Raw genomic sequence first — 16,761 nt, forward strand, 5'->3', positions numbered from 1 at the left:
TTAGAAACAGATCTTCTGCTGAAACATGTGAGAGAGCTTTGTGGATTAAAGAATGTTACCAACCATGATAAGTTTTACATATGAGAAAAGCCATCTATGGTCAGAATATAATTTCTGCTCATAATAATAAACTGTCTACCACTAGTGCATCACTGGCCAAAGGTAAAGTACAGAAACCATGTGTGCCTACATGTACTATTCTACTTTACATTTTTTTGTCAAGCTTCTGTGAATAGCCTTAAGCTCTGGATATCTTACCTTTTTAAAATTTCTTGGAGACCTGTTAATTCTGTAAAAGCAACTTAACTGTGGAAAGAAAATGAAATATAATTAATCCTTGGACCCTGTAATTGATCTTAAACACGCCAGATTAGGATATTCCCTTCAGAATTACCTATTAAAAGTGAAGCAATATACGGAACCACAACTATGGACATTACAAAATGGTCTTCTTTGTTCCAAGGGGAAATTAATCATCCTTCAGCAAAAACGAAGTACAAATTCCAAGTAGACATCTGCAAATTATTTAAAAACAAAAATCTTCTGGAAATTAAATAGCTCCTTGATTGGAAGTGGCAAGAACAAAGCGGTGATGAAAGTGTTATACATTTTGATTAGAGTGTTGGCTACATGGGAGTATAAACTTAACAAATGAATACTATCCTTAAAGTCTGTGCATTTCACTGTATATAAATTTTACATCCACTTAAAAAAAAAAAAAAAGACAAGTGTTCTACAAGTAAAAGGTCAATTTAAACACATCAAAAGTTCCCAAAAAAACTTCTGTCACTTCCACTCATGAGAAAACCAAACACCTAGCTCCTTATGTCCAACTCTCTTGCAGTTTTCCTCCCTTTTAAAATATAAGACCAAATCAAACTAAAAAGGCAACCATTCAAAATGATACAATAAATGAACAAAATACTAATGTTTTGGATTCAAAAACCAATTTTTAAAGTAATAAATTCAAACCCATGGCTACCCATTTGAATACAAATTTTAAGTTATACACATATAGCTCCCACTTCCAAACAGGGAATTAAATTTCCTGATTCTAATATAATTAAGGCAAACACTAAAATACCCCTAAAATAAAAAATCTCTGCTACTAATCCTTATCTTAAACTCCTAAAACAATTACTACTAAATTCATCCTAAGCCAAACAGAAAATGTTCAAACAAGAATCTTATTATGCTAACAAGTTTATTCCATTTTAAGCTGTCCTGCACTGAGAAAACCCAAATGACAATAAAGAAAATAAAAACACATTTATTTAGAATGTTTAGGGATTATCAGTATTAACTGCTGAGAAATCTTATTATTTCCTTAAGGAAATTTATATCTAATATTTTCAGAGATACTCAAAGTTACAACATTTAATGTAATCTTATCAAATAAGAGTTGCTAAATTAATAATTATACACTTATGTTTTTAATGTGCAAAGAAATGTTGCTTTAATTCAGTACTTACACTTAAGTACCACTCTTCCACAAAGTGTGGTTGGAAGACATATTCTTTGAGGTCTGCAAGGCTTATTTTCCTTTGGAAAGGGTCCACTGATTACTTTTTAACTAACAACTAAATTACTGGCCATATTCTACATCTGAATTATCAATGCCAAATTGATACTTAAAATATTGACTATTAATACTATTAAAATATTTACAAAGTACATGGGCGCGGGCAGGGGGTATATAGGAAATCTCTGCATCTTCTGCTCAATATTGCTGTAAACCTAAAAAAACTGCCCTAAAAAAATCGTTTATGAAAAATCCACAGTACCAAAAATAAAAATGAGTACAAACCTGGTTCCTTCAACAAACCAATATCCACACCAACGTTTAAAAAACTATATAAATGGCTTCTGTACTAGTTGTCCACATTAAAGTTCCAAGATTCCTTCCTATACAAATTAACTTAGCTCCAAAGCAAGTAAGATACATGCCATTTTGTCTATCCTCAACTTTTTAAAAAACTTAAAAAGGGATATGCCCTGAGAACATAAATATATCGACAAGCTACGTAGGGACGTTTCAAGGAATAACATGTCAAATTCAAAAAATTTCTAGTTTATCCTCAGCTTAAAAACAATATTTGAACTAAATAGTTCCAGGAGTACAAATCTCATGAGTTCCAATCCAAGCAGACAAAATATTTTGTCTAATTTGCCACATAAAGCTAACAATTAACTTTTTTCCCTTTTAGCTGGTAGGGTAACGTACCATTTTATCCCTCAACAATGACACACCTAGGAGGCCATCTGTAAGAGACCAGTTCTCAAAATGAGCACTTTTCCTATGGTTCCCATAGGTCATTTCCTTAAGCAAATTCACCAGAAATTCTACTCTTAGAACATAACACAAAAATAGAAACACACAAAATACCCTAAAGTACACTGCACTTAGAATTGTTTCTACTTATGAATGTAACAGAAGTATTTTTGCGACTGTGTTGATTTAAAGACAGTGATGTTAGAACTTCTAACCTATGAAAAGATGAAGTGAGACCTGAAAAGCTTGAAATTAAGTTCATTTTAAGTAATTTTGATTTCATCCAGGATTCATCACACTTGATCACCATTACTAAACAATACGAAATGTGCATCTTCTAATCAAGCCTGATAGGGAAACGAGACTATTAAATAGGTATTATCTCAGATCCATCTGATTTTAACTAGAGAGTAACAAGTCATTCTCCAGATACGGTGGGGGGAAATGACTATTCCTTAAAACCCAAAGTTATGATGAAATTCTAAATGCATGAGTTTCCCTTGCAGAAAATAATCTAGCCCGGTCCACAATTATTCTTTGTGAAGATCTGCCTTTTATCCTTTTATAATGTAGATGGTTAAAATAAAAACCAAAGGCATGACGACAGAGCCATAGTCGTTAATAGGAACTGTAAATGAAGACGAATCCACAGGGCACAGGATTTCCCATAACATCCATCATCCTCAAATGGGGATCATCCGAAGGAATCGCTTCTATAGCCCAAAGCCTTTGTCCAGACTCCCAAGGGTTAGAGCTTCCTTCTTTTGCGCCAGGCCAAAGTTGCTACGTGGGATCCGATGCTGTCGCCAGACCTTCAGCCAAAATCAGCCTTCAAATTAACCTGGACCGCCCAACCTCCGTGCCTTTCCGTTACGCCGTCCCAAGGGCAAACATTCCACCCTAACTCGCCACAGGGTGAACTGCCCCATACCTAACTCAAACACTTTGGCCACTCTCACGCCTAACGAGCCGGGCCTTCAGCGCTTTTCTGCCACCACTGACTACGATGACATAGCAAAGAAAAAAAATACCTATGAAATCCTTCGAGATCTTCACTCTCAGGAAAACTGGGAAGCGCACACACAACACCACATGGAGGCTGACGGGAGAGTCGGTGTTTAGCAAGGAAGGAGGGTGCCCTAACGGCAGAAGCTACGCTAGCTCCTGGCGCGGCCGCCGGCCCCGCCTTTCCCCGTTCTTCCGTCCCAGTCGCCAACCCCTCCCCACCCCCGACGCCCCAAGGGTAACTGCTTCGCACTTGGCAGTAAACACACACCACTGCTGCCGAGTCGGACACACAAGACCGGGGGCGGGGGGCACTCCTCGTCGCAGCAGCCTGCCCGGCACAGGTGAAGCCCTCAGTAAGCCTAGAAGAAGATGGCGCCCACTCTCCCCTCCGCTCCGGACAAACGGACGTACAGTTTGTCTGCCCATGCGCTCTCCAGGCGTAACCCACCACCCCGGCGCCCCGGCCACGTTTGCGCACGCGTCTTGTGCTCACCCGCTTCCCCTTGTCAGGGGAAGAGAGGCGGTGCCCGCGAGCACAACGGCCCGCCTAGGGTTTGCTGAGCTTCTGCGCATGTTCAGATTCCAGCCAATCCGGGAGCCTCCACCAGAGAAGGGAGCGATTCCTAGACAAAGTTCGAGGCCGTATCATTGCAGTAAGGAGAAGCTTCAGTAATAACTGCTGAGGTACGTTGGGGAAACATTTGTGGTTTACAGGAATTAAGAGATGCAAAAGCAGAGACCAGTTGGCGATTTGTCTTTTCACCGCTGCAGTTATCGTGTGTTGTAAGCATCTTCTATAAGGCTCTTTCATAAGCTTTAAAAAGGCACAGAAATGTTAGTTTTACTGCCTTAGATGACCAACACCCAGTGGGCTTAATAAATGCATGCCTATTCAATTTTATAGACATTAATAACTTTTTGAAGTGCCTTTTTACGTTTGTTACTACTTCCTAGTTTTTTGAAACATGAGAACAGATAGACCAATCTTGAACAAATGGTAAGTGAAAAGCACAATTACAGGCATGTTCTGTGATGCCAGCTATGTAATATCTGGTGAACAGCCTTGTGTTTGATTTTATTTTATTATTTACAAATAACAAAGCAGCCCACCAGTTTTATAACTACATGATGCATTTATGGTTGGAGTCAAAGCTCACTAAGAAAACAGATACTACATCTTTAAAATGGAGATGAAAAAATGAGTTTTCAATCCTTCTGATATGATTATAAGAGGTAGTCTATCAAGTGAATAAAAGGTGGTTCCTGGAATGAGAGCCACCATTTACTCACTTGGGCAAGTTATTTAGCCTCTCTATGCCTCAGTTTCCTCATCTGTAAAATGGGGATAAAATAATATCTACCCCATGGGGTTGCCATAAATACTAAATGAGTTAATATATATAAAACCTTAGACTAGGTAAGTATTAGTGACTTGTTTCAAATGTCAGGGTTACCCAGGCCATGCATGCCGAAAGAGGGCACTTTGGGAAGCTAGGCTTATTGAGTAAATAGCATTTACCTTGATTATTCCCTACAGTCCTGGGTTTGGTCCTAGGGGAACCTGGCCTCAAAAGCTAAAATATATTGAGGGCTTACTTACCACGTGACAAGCCCTGTGCATTATCTCATTATATTTTTACAACTATTTTTAGAAGTAGGTACTATTATGTTTCCTATATTACAGATAAGGGAAACTAATGCATAAAGGATTGCATAGCTTGCTCAAAACTACAGAGATAGTGAAGGAATTGAATCCAATCCAGGAATTCAATCCAGGAATTGAACCCTGCTCATTTGCTCCCAGAGGCCACAGGAAGAGGATTCTGGCCATTGAGGCAGGCTCCCTTTAAACAAACACAGAACCAACACTCCAGAATGTCAATATTGCCAATATTAAGTCACAAGAAGAAACACTAGTAAAGTGAACCTGAGATCACCTCTGGCTGACCAGCACTTTTCCTGGCCTGTATATGCTCTCTATATGAAGTCAAATACTCAAAGAGTTGTTCGCTACATGTGGAAATAGAACATGAGAAGGTACCTAATCTCAAAAAGTGGTTCTCAGTTAAAGGGTACCTAGGAAGCATTCTCATCTATGTTAACAAAAATAATAGCTATCATTTAATGAGCATTTTCTATAAGGCTAATCTGAACAAGTATGCTTAGATCAAACTCCGTCTTTTGAACAGGCTTAAACAGGTTTTGTCAGCCTCATTTACTGTTTGGGGATAGCCATCCCCTTCTACTTGCACAGATTTTCTCCACAAATAAGACACTATACCATATGCCTGTCTTTTCTAGTCTGCCTCCTGCCTCACTCAGATAACAATACCAATTACAATCAAAACCAGAAAATGCCAGTTGAGGTAATTAGGTTTAATTACATGGTATCCTGGTTATAGAATAGTTTCTTGAGCCTTTAGTATGTCAACATGGATGTCTAATCATTTCAGAGTACAGAAAGAAAAGTTTCTGGAACAAGACTATATCATAAAATATGGTAACCACACCAAGCCATGAGCATTCTGTGGCTCTGCCTGGGCAATTACTCAACCTCTCCCAGCTTTTTACTATATCTACATCACTCCCTACCCTCCAGAATGATTTTGGATCAGACAGCTTTCAGCTGCCCTTCCTAGCTCTTCAACACCCACAAGAACGGTCTTTTCTCACTTGATCTCAAGAGTTCCTTGATCTTCTCAACTGCAAAGTCCTTTATCCATCTTGCACACCTTGACTTCCATTCAACTTAACTGGCATTTATTGAGCACAAACTGTGGGCCAAGAACCTTGCCAAGGCCCCTGAAAGACAAGGGTGAACAACTCAGCCCTCTTTCCTCAGGAAGCTTATACTGTAGCAGAATAGACACTGCACATGCCATTACACCAGAAGCACAGGTTGAACATGGGGATTAAGACTGTGGGCTTTTGAATCAGGCAGATCCAAGTTTAAATCCCAACTCTGCCACTTGATGACTGTGAACAAATTCCTTATCCTTAGGTTTCTCCATTTGTAGAGTGAAGATAACAGTATTCACCATTCAGGGCCATTTTTGAGGACTAAATGATATAGTGCTTGTAAAGCACCTACCACAGTCCCTAACACACAACAAACTCCAGTATGACTTGGAAATCAAGAAGGCTGGCTCAGAAATCAGAATACCATAGTTCCAAACCTAACTCTGCCACTTGCTAGCTGTATCACATTAGTCACTGAATCACTCTGCTTTAATTTCTTCACCTATCAAATGAAGGTGACAGTAGGAGTGTTGTGTATGTAAAACACACATGCATGTGCATAAACATGCATGCACACACATGCATATGCACACATGCATATATTATATATAATACATAGTAAAGCACAAAGAAAAGCATATAACATGAAATCTTACCTGTTGCTGTGGTGACCTGAATGCTCTTTTCCAATTTTCCCCTTAAGTGGTCCTCAGAGGCACACCTACAAAACCCCTAGGGATTGTTGGAGCCCTGTTTGGACACTACTGATTAAATAAAGGAGCTTGCTCAACTGTGTGTGACGGAGTAAATGGGAGTCTTATCGCCATGGTGGAAAGATGGAGGAGACTGAGATCCTGAATGTTATTTATGTTATAGGTTAACAAAGGAGGCATGCAGGAAAGGTGGTGGACAAAATCTCTGTTTTACTGCTGAAGCTTTGGCCCCCAAATCTCAGTATAGAACCCACTTCTAGTGAACAGGTAGAACCACACAATGAAACATGACCTCTCCTGCTTAGGCTTCATTTCTCTTGGTTCCATTTAGTACTGGGTACATAAAACAAAAGAAAGAAGCAATAAACTAAAGAGAACTTCCAAACACAGAATATAAGGAGAAAGTGAAAGAAAGAAGAAAAGAAAAGGGTGAAGGGAGGAAGAAGGAAAGAGTCTATAAGACTTTGTGTTGGAAGAAGGAGTCTCCTTCATGCAGTCTTTCAGACCCCACTCAGCTGCATAAGAATGGGCCTTGAGTCTGCAACACCTCCTTGCCAAGAGTTAAAGAGCCCACACAGGCTAAACCTGACCTATCACCTTATGTGGGATAGGTCTTGTTTTGGGCTCACTAAGTACTCTTGCTCTGTTTAAAGTATGTACATTAAACATCACTTGGTCAACCTACTGTTATCCTGTCCTAGAGAGAAGCCAGGTTGTTTCCACTGCATCATGAGAGGGGTGTGGCACAAAGACCAGTTGCCTTGTGTCAGTGGCCAAGAGAGACCCACTGGCCATGGGGGACTGACACCACTATTGAAGCTGATCCTGCTCTGTCTCTTCTCTATGTAAATAAACTATTGTCTGTCCAATGTTTGTCTGCATTGTATTTCCCCTAATGACTCTAAAACGAAGATGCAATGGGCAGAAATTTTTGGAGTCCTCCCCTGAGACTGGTTATTGGTACATGGTACTTTGATTGATCAACATCAAGCAAAGTAGAAAGAAGATTTTGTGGACACAAAAAAATCTGTCTCTTAGACTATGGCTAGAGCCTACTCCAGGCTCAACCTATGTTGGTCCTCTGCCTCCTTCTCAGGGATGAAGTGAGAGGAAACAGCATTGAAATCCCCTTAGAGTTTGGAAGATGACAATAAACTAGAGAATGAGGGAGTGAAGCAAGTTTTAATCTTTTCCATTGCAACAAATGTGTATTAAATGACAATGTGTTATGCACAACTCCAGGTACTAAGGAGACAGGGTGAACAAAAATGGACATGGTCCTTGCTTTCATAATTCTTGTAGTCTAGGAGAGGGCAGGAAACCTAGAAGAATTACTCAACTAAATGTAAATTTACAATAGGGACAAGAGCTATAAAAGGGAAATACATGATGCTGTGAGAATCACAGTCCCGGCCTGATCACAAAAGGCAGGAGGAGTTCCTTAAATGACAGATGAGGGATGCTTGGGTGGCTCAGTTGGCTAAGCGTCTGACTCTTGATTTCAGCTCAGGTCTTGGTCTCACGAGTTCATAGGATTGAGCCCCACTTGGGGCTCTGCACTGACAGCATGGAGTCTGCTTGGGATTCTTCTCTGTTTTTCTCTCTGCCCTCCCCCACCCACTCAAAATAAATAAATAAGCTTTAAAAAAAAAAAAAGTGACAGATGAGCTGGAAGGAAAGGTAGAGTTAACAAAGTAAATGGAAATTTCCAGGGAGGGCAAGGAAAGAGGGATAGTCCAGGCAGAGAGGTGCACAGGTTTAGCATTCAGAGAATTGAAAGAAGACCAATGTGGGCAGAGTGCACAGGAGTGCACGGGACAATGAAAGGATGTGGGAACAAGTCAGACCCTGCTGGGAGTTGTGGTTCATGCTCAAGAGGTTGAGCTTCCCACTGGAAAAAAAAAAAAAATTATTTTAAGCAGAGAGGTGATAGACTTGCATTTCAAAGGTTACTCCAGCTGAGGTATGGAGAATGGATTAGGGGGCGGCAAGAGTATGTATATGAGGACAGGTTAACAGGGTTTTTGACTTCCAGTTTAAGGTGACAGTTTGAACACAGGTATTTACTTCCTCTCCTTTCAGAAATCCTAATAATATAACAGAAAAGGAACTTTTGGAAGAAGCAAAAACTGACACGAATGAAGATAATAGAGTAGGAGGCAACGGCAATAAAATTTTGTGAGCAGGAAAGAGATAGATAGGTGATAAATTCTTTTGTGAATCCAAGAGGGCTGAATCCTAAATTGACAGTGGGAAAAGCAAAAGGCAACCTGATATACACCAAATAAGTCCTCAAAGTCTTAGAAGTCCTCAGTGTCTTCTGTTGGGGAAGGAGATGAAAACATTTGGTTGAACATTAATTTATAAAGCACTAAAAACATGCACTTAAGACTCCTTTCCAGAGCCAAGAAACATAGATCTCCCCCACTACAGCAGAAGATGGAAAGTTTATTCTCTGGAGAGAATATGACTATGGGACAATGGGTACAAATGAGATCAGGGGTTCTATTATATGAAAGAATGGCAACATGTAAATGATGAAACTGAATGATGAAACTCACACCCTCCTTCCCTGGCAGCCAGGCTTGAATTCTCCAGAGAGAAGTTTCTTCCTGGGGAACCTGATCAGCACAACAAGACAGAAGAAAGAAAAAACACTAACATGGGAGATGCCCTAAGAAACAGCCCAGGCATGGGGTGCGTGGGTGGCTCAGTCAGTTAAGCTTCCAACTTTGGCTCAGGTCATGATCTCACAGTTCGTGGATTCAAGCCCCGTGTCGGGCTCTGTGCTGACAGCTCAGAGCCTGTAGCCTGCTTCAGATTCTGTGTGTCTCTCTCTGCCCCTCCCCTGCTCACACTCAGTCTCTCCCTCTCTCTCTCTCAAAAATAAATAAAAACTTAAAAAATTTTTCTAAAAAAGAAAAAGAAACAGCCCAGGCAAATCACCCTACACATTGTAGACCAGTCAAGAAGCCCCACATGTCCTTTTAAAGCTTCCTATTAGCTTTTCAGTGTGCCCCACTCTAATATGCATACATTTAGTAGATAAATATACATAGATATAAAACACATATACATAAATAGCAAAGGGTCACCAGATTTATAAGTAAGTCCTCTCATACAAAACATAACTTTGAAAAAACAGAGATTGTGCAGGCAGAAGGAAACTTTAAACGTAAAAGGAGGGGTGCGTGGGTGGCTCAGTCCGTTGAGCGTCTGACTTCCGCTCAGGTCATGATCTTACAGTTGGTAAATTCAAGCCCTCTGTGCTGACAGCTCAGAGCCTGGAACCTGCTTCGGATTCTGTGTCCCCCTCTCTTTCTGCCTCTCCCCTGCTTGTGTTCTGTCTCTGTCTCTGTCTCTCAAAAGTGAATGAACATTAAAAAATAAATAAAATTTCTTAAAAAAAAAACTTAAAAGGAAACTTAAAACACTATTAATAAGTAATGTCCTCAAAGAGATAAAATATTACATCCATGAAAGAATACCATGATGTTACACATTAGATATAGTCAGAAAATTAAAAAGTGCTTTTAGAAGTTGAATTAATAATAGTGGAAATGAAAAACTCAAGGGAATGTTTGAAAGAGAATGCTTGGAAATTTTTCCAGGAAATAGAGCAAAACAAAATGAAATGGAAAAGATAACATAAGAAAATTAAAGAAACAGTCCATGGGGTCCAGTATCTGAAACAGAGCTTCCAAAAAGAGAGAAGAGGAATAAATGAGTGATCTTCAGAGGAACAATTAAGATCCAACAAGTGCTCAACACAAAAGAAGACAATGAAATACTCCAAGACGCATCATTATAAAATTTTTAAAAAATGAGGACAGAGGGACATCCTCAACACTTCCAGAAGGTAAAAAGCAAATTTAAACCCAAAAGATTAAGAATCAAAATGTCAGATTTTCCAAGAGCAATATGAGAAACCAAAAGAAAGAGAAGCAGTACCTTCAAAATTCTGAGGGGATTTTCCAAAGTAGAACTTCATACCCAAATAAACTGTTAAGTAACTGTGAGGGAAGAATAAAGATATTTTCAGACACGCAAGGTCTCAAAAATTTACATCTTATGCATCTTTTCTCAGGAAGCTCTACCCAAAGAAAGCAGTAAACCAAGAAAGGAGAGAATATGCAATACACTTAACCTGAGATCTCTCTTTAACATTACTCCACTTTACCCTTCCAGTTTGATAGATTGCATAGTCTCTTCATTCTGGGTTTCTGTCCTTGAGGAGAGACCTCATAACAGTGCTTAAGAACATAGATCCCTGAAGCAACTGAAGCGAAAATAAACAAGCGGGACTGCATCAAACTAAAAAGATTCTGCACAGCAAAGGAAACCATCAACAAAATGAAAAAGCAACCTAGTGAATGGAGAAAATAGCATGCAAATCATGTATCTGATAAGGGATTAATACCCAAAATATATAAACAACTAATACAATTCAATCACAGAGAAACAATCTGATCAAAAAATGGGCAGAAGGTCTGGATAGATATTTTTCCAATGAATACATACAGATGGCCAACAGGTATATGAAATGGTACTCAACATCACTAATCATCAGGGAAATGCAAATCAAAAACAACTGTGAGATATTATCTCACACCTGTTAGGATGGTTATTATCAAAAAGAAAAGAACAAGTGTTGGTGAGGATGTGGAAAAAAGGGAAACCTTGTGCACTGTTAGTGAGAATTTAAATTAGTGCAACCATTATGGAGGTTCCTTTAAAAATTAAAAATAGAACTATCATATGATCTAGCAATTCTACCTCTGGGTGTCTATCTGAAGAAAATGAAACCCTAACTCAAAAAGATATATGCACCCTTACACTCATTGTAACATTATTTACAATAACCAAGATATGGAAACAATGGGAACAACAAATGAAAGAAGAAAGGGAGGAAGAAGGAAAGAAAGAAAGAAAGAAAGAAAAAGAAAGAAAGAAAGAGAAAGAAAGAAAGAAAGAAAAAGAAAAAGAAAGAAGGGGAAAAATGTGATTATACACATATATGTAGGAATGTTATTCAGTCATAAAAAAGAATGCCACCATGGGCACCTCAGTGGCTCAGTCGGTTAAGCGTCTGACTTCGGCTCAGGTCATAATCTTGCGGTTTGTGAGTTTGAGCCCCACATCATGCTCTGGGCTGACGCTCAGAGCCTGGAGCCTGTTTCGGATTCCGTGTCTCATTCTCTCTCTGCCCCTCCCCCACTTGTGCTCTGCCTCTCTCTGTCTCTCAAAAATAAATAAATGTTAAAAAAAAAAAATTAAGAATGCGACCTTGCCATTTGCAACAACATGGGTGGACCTTGAGGCATTACACTAAGTGAAATAAGTCTGACAGAGAAAGACAAATACCTTATGATCTCATTTACATGAGGAATCTATTTTAAAAAATAACAAAAAATCCCCAAACTCATAGATACAAGAGAACAGACTGGTAGTTGTCAGAAGTGAGGGTAGAGAGTGGGTGAAATGGATGAAGAGGGCCCAGAGGTATAAACTTCCAGCTGTAAAATAAATAAGTCATGGGGATGTAATATACAGCATAGCAACTATAGTTAATAATACTTCATTGCATATTTGAAAGTTGCTAAGAGTAGATCTTAAAAGTTCTCATTACAAGAAAAAATTTTGTAACTATATATGGTGATAGATGTTAACTAGACTTACTGTGGTGATCATTTATCAATATATACAAATATTGAATCATGGTGTAAACCTGAAACCAATATAAAAATTATATGTCAATTATACCTCAATACAAAAATAAAATAGAATAACTGATAATGCCTAAAACTGAAAATTAAGGTTTAAAATAGGTCATTGCAGTAATTCATATGAGAGAAGACATTTTAGGGTAATAGAGGTTAAGAAAAGTAAAAGAATTCAAGGGATATTTGGGTGATTAATTCAAGATATATTTAGAAGGTAAAAAATCAAGAGGTCTAGGGGTGCCTGGGTGGCTCAGTCAGTTAAGCATCTGACTCTTGATTTTGGCTCAGGTCATGATCTCGTGGTTTGTGGGATAGTGCCCCTCATTGAACTCTGCACTGGCAGCATGGAGCCTTCTCAGGATTCTCTCTCTCCCTCACTTTCTGCCCCTCCCTCGCTCTCTCTCACTTCTCACTCCCTCCCTTGCTCTCTTTCACTCCCTCGCTCTCCCTCTCTCAAAATAAATAAAGTTAAAAAAATTAAGAAGTCTAGCTAGACTGAAATGGGAGGATGAAAGAATGGAAAGTATCAAAAGTGACTCCTAGAGTTTTGGTCTGTATTACAGGTGGGATGATGTTACCATTAACTGAGATAGAAGACACTGGAAGAAGACAAGGTTGGGGGTGGAGGAAGGGATGGAGATCACGGGTTGTTTCGGGACACCTTGAATTAAAGATGCTTCATTCCACCCAAATGGAACTTCCAAGCAAGCAGTGGAAATACTGGTTCAGAGCTCAGAAAAAGAAATTTGGCCTGGATATATATAAATATGTGAGTCATCTGCAAAAAGTGGTCAGTGAAGTCAAGGATATGGTTGACATCCAGAGGGAAACTAAAGTATGAGAAGTGACAAAAGTCTAGGACTGAGCCCTCAGGGACTATCCATATTTAGTTAGATAAAGGAAGTTGAGTCAAGAAAGGGCAAAGAGCAGGAATAACCAGAAAGTTTATTCTAGGAATCACCTGGAGAAAACCTGGGAGAGTGTTCCATTATGGAAGCCCATCCAGTTTAGAACATATTGAATGTGATGCAGCAGTTCTAGTAGGAATTGGCACCAAGAGTCTGAAGATTGGGAAAGAGAGTAGGGTTTAACACACAAAGTGCCCTGACTGTAAGATCTTGACCTCACTAATTCCCCTTTCTGACCACAACTTCCACTTCCACACTTTGCATTTGTTCATCACATTTTTTGTGATACTTTAATGCATTAACCCCCTCATGGGCTTACCTGCCTTTCCCTTTTCTTTATTCATGCCCAAGAAAGCACATCCAAGGGTTCAAGAGCACAAGTAAAGAATCAGGGGCAAGATGGTGGGCTCCAGGGGTACCTGGGTAGCTCAGTCAGTTAAGCATCCAACTTTGGCTTAGGTCATGATCTTGTGGGTTCAAGCCCTGTGTCAGGCTCTGTGATGACAGTTGGGAGCCTGGAGCCTGCTTTGGACTCTGTGTCTCCCTCCCTCTCTGCCCATCCCCCTGCTCGCACTCTGTTTCTCTCTTAAACATAAACATTATTATTTTTTTTTTAAGAAAGAATGTGGGCTCTGGTATCAAATTACCAGAGTTAGAATCATGATCTGAGTATGACCTTAGGAAGTCATATATGCTTTCTAAGTCTTGGTTTTCTCATCTGTAAAGTAAAGTGATTATAATGGTCCCAATTTTGTCAAATGAGATATTGCAGTGACTGACACACTGAAAACAAAAAATTAATATCAGTTATTTAAATTATCATCCATGGTCCCAACTCCCCATGAATGGATAATTCTATAACTTTAATTTTTACCATTAATTTTTTTTATTCAGAAAGAAGCTTTTATCTGTCCCCAGATATTTCCTGTTTTCCTATAATGTCACAATCCACCTAGCTACCCAAATCAGAAACCGGGAGTGATCCTTGTTTTTGTTTCTTTACTTCTACTGTCCAAGTCCTAACATTCTCACGATTCTTCCTCCTAAACAGCTCTTTCATTCATCCTTCCCTGCCTCTCCCTTCTTCCATAGCCCTAATTTTGTTATTGTAGGTAAGGCATGGTACAGTACCCATCTCATTCTAGGTGTTCAATAAGCATTTGCTATCCTCTTTGAAGCCATCCTCTCATGTCTTTTGGTAGACTTCTTCATAAGCTGACATTAAACCATGTTCTGCTAGTCTCGTCCACTTCTATGGATAATTCTTCCACATTTTAGCTGGGTGATACTGGGATGTCTTTAAGCTGATAAATGCACTGCCTATTTATAGGGCTGTTAAAAATACTGAAATGATGCAGGTAAGAAGTTTAGCATAAGACATGACATAGAGAAAGCATTTACTTTTTTTTTTTCTTTTAAGAGACAGTGGAAATATCTCTGGTTCAGCTTATTTTCTTGTTCCTGTCTTAAATCTGGTATAGGGCAAGCACCCTGCAACTAAGAGGGAAAAGCCAAGAAAACTGCAGAGGTGACTATCTGACATCATTGAATGAACACCAGTGACCACCTATGTCCAGACTTCTCCTGTTTGTTTTTGTTTAAGCCATTGGGAACTGGCTTAAACTACTTGATCTATTATTTGCAGCAGAAATATCCCTAATGATACACTCCCAATTTATACTTAACAGTTTTAGCTAACATTTTTTCCACTATCCTTGTAAGCAGTTTATACAGATGGACCCATAGTATCTACAGTTATGTCAAACCTGTTTCTATTTTGAATCATTTCACTACTTTATTTAGCTTTTTGGAGCAGTTTTGTCAGGTACAGTGCCCAAAGGTCTTAGGCAATCATCGTTCCTGTCTGTGGTGTACAACGGAGGTATCATCTTGTTAACTAAAGGCAATCGTTTCATCCTATATATAGAATATGCCAAATTTTTCCTCTATTCCACAAAGAAGCCACTTAGTAAACTGGAAAGGTAACAGGTTGTGGAGTTGGCCAGATGAAAATAAATTCTAGTTCCACCACTTTCTAAAATGTTACTTTCTTGATCCTCAGAAAGGGATAGTATTACCTCAGAGGGTTATTATAAAGAGTTCAGATTAATGCTGTCAAGAGCCTAGTATAGTGCACAGTGTGGAACACAAGAAAAACCAAGAATGGGAGCTCTTTTGTTGTCTTAATTACATAGAAGGCAATGAGTAAATGTTATTGCCCCAATCCCCTCCACAGAGCATATAACAGTATGCACTTCATCAAGGAAGATTAGAATTAAAATTCACCCATACAAAGCTTTTGCAGATTAATCTCAACTATTCTGACCATACCCTTTCTGAGTCATTGACATTTGTATAGTCACATGTCTTTTAAAAAAAATCTTAATCAGATAAATGATTTCCACTACCAGTTAAACACCCCAGCAATGCATAATTACTCAAAAACATTTTTGAGATTCCTTTTTAAGAGAGAGCTTTCAGAACATATTACTGTGTCCTGTATCATAGATATTAGTGACTGAGTGAATGCTGGTCTTTTGGGGAAGGCCACATGAAAAATACTAGGACTGATGGTGGATACTGGTTAAAGTTATCTATCTTTTTTTTTTTTTGAGAGAGAGCCAAAAGTTGTTTCTAGCTACTACTGATTGATAAGGTGGCTGAAAATTATGCCAGGTGATTTTATTGGGGGAGTGGGGAGTGTGAGAACAAAATAAAATAAAATACAACAGAAACAGAAGTGAGATTTAAATATTGAGAAATAAAATTTTATGATCTGTAAAGTGGCTCTAAAGGTAATTCTAAAATGTTTTGGTGCTAATAGCCTTCAAGGATGCCTGCTTTGAAAGGCAGGATTCACATATGTTTAAATTTGGTTAAAAATTAGTTTCCTTCTTTATTCACAAATGAGTAAAGATGATCTAATTTTATATACATGATTTCCTTTACCCGAAACAAAGAAAGTAGAAACACAAAGAAAAAGTCTGGCAGGAAAGATCTTTTTTTTAGTGCTTAAGCCAATCTTCCAGCATTGCGTATTTCAAATCAGTGGATTTTTTCTACTTTTTTGACAAATGTATTTTGCAAATACTCTGTTGGAATGTCTCCTTTAACGCGAAAATGGCCTGATTTGGATAAATTCTGATGTAAACATCATTCAACAGCTTAATGAAACAATACTCATAATTCTGTCATACTATCGCATATAGTCTTTGCTGTGAAATTCTATTTACCGACCTCCTAAACTGATAACAATCCCGGTAACGGGTCGCGTCCCAGAGTTTGAAACACATTTTAAAGAGCGGGTTGGCCTGCCAGCCTCCAGGGTTACTGTACCTCTACCCCTTCCTATCCCAGACCAGCCAGCTTCCCGAGGCTTTGCTCACCTAGCAACCAGG

The 16,761-nt window shown here is 38.9% G+C and overlaps 2 protein-coding genes across 7 annotated transcripts in view; one reads left to right on the forward strand and one right to left on the reverse strand.

The window, feature by feature from the left end:
* Positions 1-3,687, reverse strand: part of RBM12B (RNA binding motif protein 12B) — a 28,220-nt gene extending 24,533 nt beyond the window's left edge. For 4 of the 6 annotated variants that reach the window (XR_013553417.2, XR_013553416.2, XR_013553415.2 and 1 more), the window contains exon 1: positions 259-471. The gene's annotated coding sequence lies outside the window, so the exon portion shown is untranslated. Of the gene's footprint in view, positions 1-258; positions 472-3,303 lie in introns of those variants that run through there. The other 2 variants (XM_060610895.2, XM_060610894.3) reach the window with 2 other exon arrangements.
* Positions 3,688-3,841: 154 nt separating this feature from the next.
* TMEM67 (transmembrane protein 67) overlaps positions 3,842-16,761 on the forward strand; it is a 67,039-nt gene continuing 54,119 nt past the window's right edge. Inside the window, exon 1 of the mRNA XM_060610899.2 lies at positions 3,842-3,964. The gene's annotated coding sequence lies outside the window, so the exon portion shown is untranslated. The remainder of the gene's footprint in view (positions 3,965-16,761) is intronic.

The sequence above is a fragment of the Panthera onca genome, chromosome F2, assembly GCF_046562875.1.
Source record: "Panthera onca isolate mPanOnc1 chromosome F2, mPanOnc1 haplotype 2, whole genome shotgun sequence".
In the NCBI taxonomy this organism is placed as follows: domain Eukaryota; kingdom Metazoa; phylum Chordata; class Mammalia; order Carnivora; family Felidae; genus Panthera; species Panthera onca.